Genomic DNA, 6,990 nt, shown 5'->3' on the forward strand with positions numbered 1-6,990 from the left:
TTTTCTTAAAAAGAAATTAAAGAGAAAGAAATCCACTGGGCTTGATGAACTCCCTCCTGGAATGCTTAAAGATTGTGCGCAACATTTAATTGTTCCGTTACATCACATTATTAACCAGTCTTTACGCTCCAGTACAGTTCCGAACGCATGGAAACAAGCAAAATCGTCCCACTTTTTAAATCAGGAGACACAAACAAACCTGAAAATTATCGTCCAATTTCAGTGTTGCCAATACTCTTAAATTATTGGAAAAAACAGTACACACACAATTAATGGAATTTTTAGAAAATGAGAAATTACTAAATGACTCCCAATTTGGCTATAGAGCTAAACGTTCAACACATCTTGCAACAACACTACTTGTTGACGAAGTAAGACAAGCTGCCGAGAACGGAAAGTTAGTTGGAGCGCTGTTCCTGGATTTAAGTAAAGCGTTCGATACGATCAGTCACGATGTAGTCTGAAGAAAACTTTCATCATACGGTGTTGACAATGTAGAATTGCTGTGGTTTACAGATTATCTTTTTAACCGATCACAAGTTGTTGAAGTTGGCAATCGAACATCAGCAAGTTTTAATGTTGTAAGTGGAGTGCCGCAAGGATCGATACTCGGTCCTATACTATTTTTGATATTTTTTAATGACTTCTCGGAGCACCTTGAGAAAAGTAAGTGTATTCAATTTGCTGACGATACCGTCATCTATGTTGCAAATGCTGACCCCTATATAATAGAAACAACATTGAACGATGAATTAGAAAACGTATCCACTTATTTGAACGATAACGAACTCATACTGAATCTAAAGAAAGGAAAAACAGAAACTGTGCTATTTGGAACATCTAAAAGATTATCCCGTAAAAATACCAAAAATACAATCCAATTGGCAATGCAGGGTCAACCTATTCATCATTCCACGTCTTACATATATTTGGGAAACGAACTGGATTCGTCACTAACCCTGGTTGATAATTTCGAGAAGTCATATAAGAAAGCAGCCGGAAGATTGAACCTTCTTAGAAAAATGCGACCATTTCGGAGTTTTGAAGCTGCTTATAAAATCTATCAGATGATAATTGAACCCATTTTGTTGTATAGTTCTCTTTTAAATTTAAAATTAACGATGACCCAACGAAAAAAGTTACAATCAATAGAAAATCGAGCCGGACAAATAGTTGGAGGAAAAAATACGATTGGGAGTATTGAAGGAAAGATGAAAGGACGGGCATGCGTTTTGGTAAAAAGCTGTCTGACGAGCACTGTCTGCGAAAATTTCAATAAGTATTTTGTTATCAACGAGTATTCAATTAACACACGGAATCGAAATATGTTAGTGAAATTACCACGTATAAAATTAGAGTTTGGAAAAAGATCCTTCAAATATCTTGGTGCAGCATTATACAATGACTTACCATTAAAAATACGTTGTTGCGATAACTTCTTTCAGTTCAAAAAATTAGTTTATCAACATTTTATGTAAATATTCGCTTTTAAAATATGTTTTATATGTTTTTAGTAATTATTAAAGTAGCTTCTGTTTCTAACTTTTGCGCATTCTAGTTTCACATTTTTCTTTTTTCTCTTTTTCTTTTTCCTTGGTACGTACATGCGTTTTATATTAATTTCTTAGCTAACTCATGAGTGGTTATTTAGTAGATAATAGTTTTTGCTTATATTTTTCTTTCTTTTATATATTTTTACTGACAAGACACACGATGATAGCAGTAGTTCATTTTACTGAAGTGTAAAAAATCCTGTATAAATATTGTTTAATAATAATAATAAATAATAATAATCCGTCCTGACGGGCAGGAGTATCCTGATCGCCTTTCTTTTCTTTTTTCTTTTCAATTTATTTAAAGTCGATTATTCACATATTTACAATAGTTTCCAAAAAAAAAAAAGTAATTAAGAAAACTAATCTAAATCGACTAAATTTTTTATGTTTACAATTAAATAAAATCATTTTTTTTATATATATAAACAATAAAAACAACAAAGTTCTATAAAGGAACCTTACATTCATCACAGTTACATTTAGATCCGTCCCACATTTTTATCATGCTTTTAAAAACTTTAAGGTTGTCACATCGTTTCAAATGTGATGGTAGGTTATTCCAAATCTTTGGTCCCAGGGCTGATAAGCTATTAGTTCCAAAAGTCGAGGTCCTTTTCCTTGAGACTACCAAATGATTTGTATTTTGTTTTCTGACTGTCCTACCGTTATCATTTAAACAAAATATATCTTTCATAAAAAGAGGGCTGCTGTTATTTATAGTTTTAGAGATTTCTATACACAATGACCGTAAGCGATTTACATTCATGTGACTCTTGCTGGAATTTTTAAGTAAATTTTCGTATGTACTTACCGTATCATTATACAGAAATCTTAATGCTCGTTTTTGTATCATTTCGACTTTAGATAAAGATTTAGAAGAAGAAAAATGCCATATAAGGGAACAATAATTGAAATTTGCGTAGATAAAACTTTGAACTAAAATATATTTTGCTTGAAAGGATAAGAAACTTCTAAATCGAAATAAGGCATTTAGTTGAGCTGATGCTTTGCGACACAAATCACTAACGTGTCTGTCAAAATTTAATTTATTGTCTATAGTCACACCTAGTAATTTCACGTTATTTTCACTTTCAATAGTTTTATTTCCTATGTTAAATTTTAGACCTAAATTATCTGCCTTATTCTTTGTCAGAATTATCGAGTGAAACTTTTCAGGGTTTGCAATCATTTTATTCTCTTTTAACCAGGAGAGGGCAGTTTTAGCTTCGTTTTCTAAAGTATTTATCAAATTAGGAATAGAATTTGAGAAGTTGGATATTGTGTTATCATCAGCGTAATTTTGTAGCTTATATTTTTCTATAAAAAGAAACAAATCATTTATAAATATATTGAATATGATAGGTCCCAAAATAGAACCTTGTGGTACACCAGATAAGATAATTTGAAGTAGACTATAGATCCCATTTATTCGAGTGGCTTGCTCTCTATCAGTAAGATAAGATAGAATGAATTGAAGAGACAATTTTGATTCCATATAAGCGGTTATTTGTTCTTTCAGAACCCTTTCGTAAAATTTAGAAAAAACATTTAAAACACTGACAGGCCCGTAGTTTGATATTTTAGTTTTATCTTTTCCTCCCTTATCCAATGGCGTTACAGCAGCTCGCTTAGCTTTGCTTGGAAATTTGTTTGAAACTATGCTACTATTTATAGCATCTGTTAGTGCCTTTTTGCTAATTTTGTCAGCTTTGATGGTATTGTATCTTCACCTGTTGATACTTTGGTGTTTAAATCATTAAACAGTTTAGAAATTGTATTTTCATCAACTTCTTGGAATGTAAAGTTCTCATTGTTGTTAGAATCATTGATTTCCTTTATTTTATTGATACTTGGATGATTTTCAAAACTATCAACAATTTCTTCAATCATTTTTGACTTATCATTTACATTCTTATATTTTATAGAATTTGGTTTCATGCCACAAGAATTTTCTAAAATATTGATGTAGTAGTCGTTGAAAAGTTTGGTTAGCTGTTTTTTATCAGTAACTAAACTTTCATTTTGAACGATCGCTATATCTCCTTTGCTTATTCCACTTTTATTTGATATCAAGGGTTTAACAGTTTCCCAAAACGTTTTTTTGGAAATAAAACCTGATTCTGTTACCCTAATGGTTTTTGATAGCCTTTTTGCGTAAATTTACACACTTGTTTCTCTGTTTCTTGTACGTGATTTTGTTTTCAGAAGTAGGATTTTTATTGTATTTATTTTTGAACCTAGACCTTGTATATATTGCCTTTTTTAACTCTTTTGTCATAAATGGTGCCTCGTTTCCACGCAGAGTTTTTTGCTTCTGTGGGGCATGCTTTTCTATGATAGATGTGAAAACATTGATGAGGTTGTCATAATTCAGTTCAGGATCTTTACTATTACAAATAAAATTTGCGTTCTCAACATCACGTAAAAAGTTGGCTTCATTAAAATTTTTGTAACTTCTGTAAATAATTTTCTTGGATGCTAAGCATGCTAAATGAGATTTTAAAAATGTTGTTACCATTTGATGATGATCACTTAATCCTGTTTCACATGTTAGTGTGTGTTGAAAACATCTGGGTCTATTTGTAAGAATGACATCTATAGCTGTTCCGTTAGGACTAGAAAAACAAGTTTTGTTTTTGACAAGATTTTCAAGACTAAAAATATCACAGAAATTATTTAAGGTAACCAGAATCGTTCGAGTTATGGCAATCGATATTTATATCACCCATAATTACTATGTTTTCGACTTTAGATAGAGCTTTATTTAAATTTCTAATTCCTCAAAAAAGTTGTTTAAGTTTGAATAATGAGGTGGTCTATAAATACTGATAACTGTCCATTTTTTATTTCTTATCGTTAATTCTGAGCAAATGATTTCATTATTTGTTATACCCAAGTCATTAACTTGTCTACAGGCTATTCCTTTCTTAACATATTCAATTAACCCTCCTCCATTTTTGTTCCTATCTTTTCTAGTTCTAATTTCATAGTTATCAATATAGAACTGTTCGTTTGGAAAACTCTCATCTAGTTTGGTTTCAGCAAATACAAAATAATCAGGTGAAAATTTTGTCAGAATTTCTCTTGCATCAATTATTTTGTTTCTGAGACTATTAATGTTTAAATAGCCTAAAAGAGGATTGGAAGGGTACTTAATTCGTAATTTATATATTTCATCTAAAGAACTTTGGTGAGAATTATGTGTCGGATTTTGATTATTTCTATTTTGACTCCCAACACATTCATCAGGAATATCAGATTTATTATCATCGCAAACTAGTTCAAGCCTATTGAATGCCCCTGCTGATCTAAAAAATTATTTATAAAAGCTATAAAATTTCGTGCTAACATTATCTTACCATTCTCTCGTAAATGTATGCCATCTTTCCATAGGTGTTCTTCTCTGATATTGTTGTGTCTGATGTAGCCATTACCGCGTAGATCGGATCCTTCTCTTAATAGTTTGTTAATACTGTTTATTCTATCAGAGTCGACACGTCTGCTCGTAACCAAGGCAGAGATAAAAACTTTTTCCACTCCGTTACGCACACATTTTTTTCCGATGTCCAGGATCTGTTCGGCAATTTTATTATCTGACGCTGCATTTAGATGACTTGATAAAAGATGGATAACGTGGATAACGTACATGGATAACGACAATATCAGGTTTTTCTTGTTTCAGTGTTGGGTGTACGTAATAATTTAAGTTTTCGACACTTGCTCCTGGGAATATCTTAAATCTCACATTTCCATTTTTTATTTGCTCATTAAATTCTTTGACTCGAATACCTTTTGGTATACTATCGGTCATTATCCGTATCTTCTTAGAATGGTGTACATTTTGATGCTCATGATTCGTAGCTAATTGATCTCTTTCGGGAAACGGATTAATAACAGGGTTGGGTTTTCGTTTGTGTGTTACATTATTTTTAAAGATATTTGACGAACGAATATGGTTGTTGACATCTACGTGGTGCGTATTTTGACTCTCCTTCGTAAAATTACAATCTTGATCACCCCAACTTTGTTGATTAGAATCGTCATTATCTTCAACTCTTAGGTCGTTAAATCTGTTATGATGTAATTCTTCATTTCTATCAACTTTATTTGTAGAAAACCTTGAGGGACCTTTGATTACGTTGTTCCATTGATTATGCTGTTTAATCGGTTCCACATGTTTACACGTTTCAACTGAATGATCACGTTGATTACTGTTTAAAATTTCGCTAACCAATGCGGCTCCGTCCTGACGGGCAAGAAAAGCCTTTACCTGATGACGGTTTATTATCTATACTTGCTGCAACCCGGCGAGGAACATGGTGATCAAAAAAGACGTGCAACGGATGCCTATTGGTCGAAGCGTACATAGAGGCTGGACCGTATAGTGACTGGTACACGCCTCCTATATTATTTGGCAGATGGATCGCCTAGCGCCTCCGCAGGAGCGCCTGATCGAAGCTTTGTGGCAGAAGAGCTCATGCTAGTACCCGAGGGTACCTCGGCCCCCCCAGAGCATGTGAAAGATTGGTGAAAAATTCTCGATTTTGTGTGTTATGAACACACAAAAACTTATGCCTAATCTTCTAATGTTGGATCACCCAGGTCGTATAAGTCGTTGCAAGTAAGATCAATAAGCCTGAAGTGGCATATGTATCGCTCCTTATGACCCTCTTCCTCGAACCTATTAAATGCATGCATGCCATTGGCGTTATCAATAACAACGATCTCTTCAGACTCTGGAAATTGAAGCCTGATCCACCCCCTTTTCTTTAAAATACCACGTCTTTGTACGCGGGCGCAGTAATAAGGAAGATTATGGTATTTATCATCTTCAGGTGTTGTATGTTTACGAAAAATCATAATAACATTATCCTTCTCGGATTATAAGCATGTGTTACATATTGTTGATCTTCTATCTAGGCGATTACTAATAAGAATCACTTGGTGGTGGGGTTTTATGTTGAACCAGTATCATTGGTAATTCGTTGTGTTTAGTCAGAGTGGTGTTCAATAGTGTTGAGTTGAATCAATCACACTAATTTAGCGTTGCGTTATACACAGAAAGAACTATTGCGAAGATAACCTACAGGTTAGTCTTATATATGTATTCCTATTTAACAAATGGTAGCAGAGGAATAAAAGTGAAATGTCAAAAGGTTGGGTCCCCCATCATCATTAGACAAAGAGACGAGTTACAAAGATTGGAAAAAAGAAGTGCAAATATGGCAAGCACTGACAGAATTAAAGGCAGAAAAACAAGGGCCAGCTATATTCATGGGCTTAAGAGAGAAAGCTAAAGAATCAGTTCTAGAATTAGACATTGAACAGATAAGTGCAGCAACTGGAGTAAAAGCCATTACTAACAGATTGGACAAAATATATTTAAAAGATGAGAATCAAACTGCTTACCTAGCTTATGAAACCTTTGAAAAAT

This window comes from Hydractinia symbiolongicarpus, chromosome 10, assembly GCF_029227915.1.
Source record: "Hydractinia symbiolongicarpus strain clone_291-10 chromosome 10, HSymV2.1, whole genome shotgun sequence".
Lineage (NCBI taxonomy): Eukaryota > Metazoa > Cnidaria > Hydrozoa > Anthoathecata > Hydractiniidae > Hydractinia > Hydractinia symbiolongicarpus.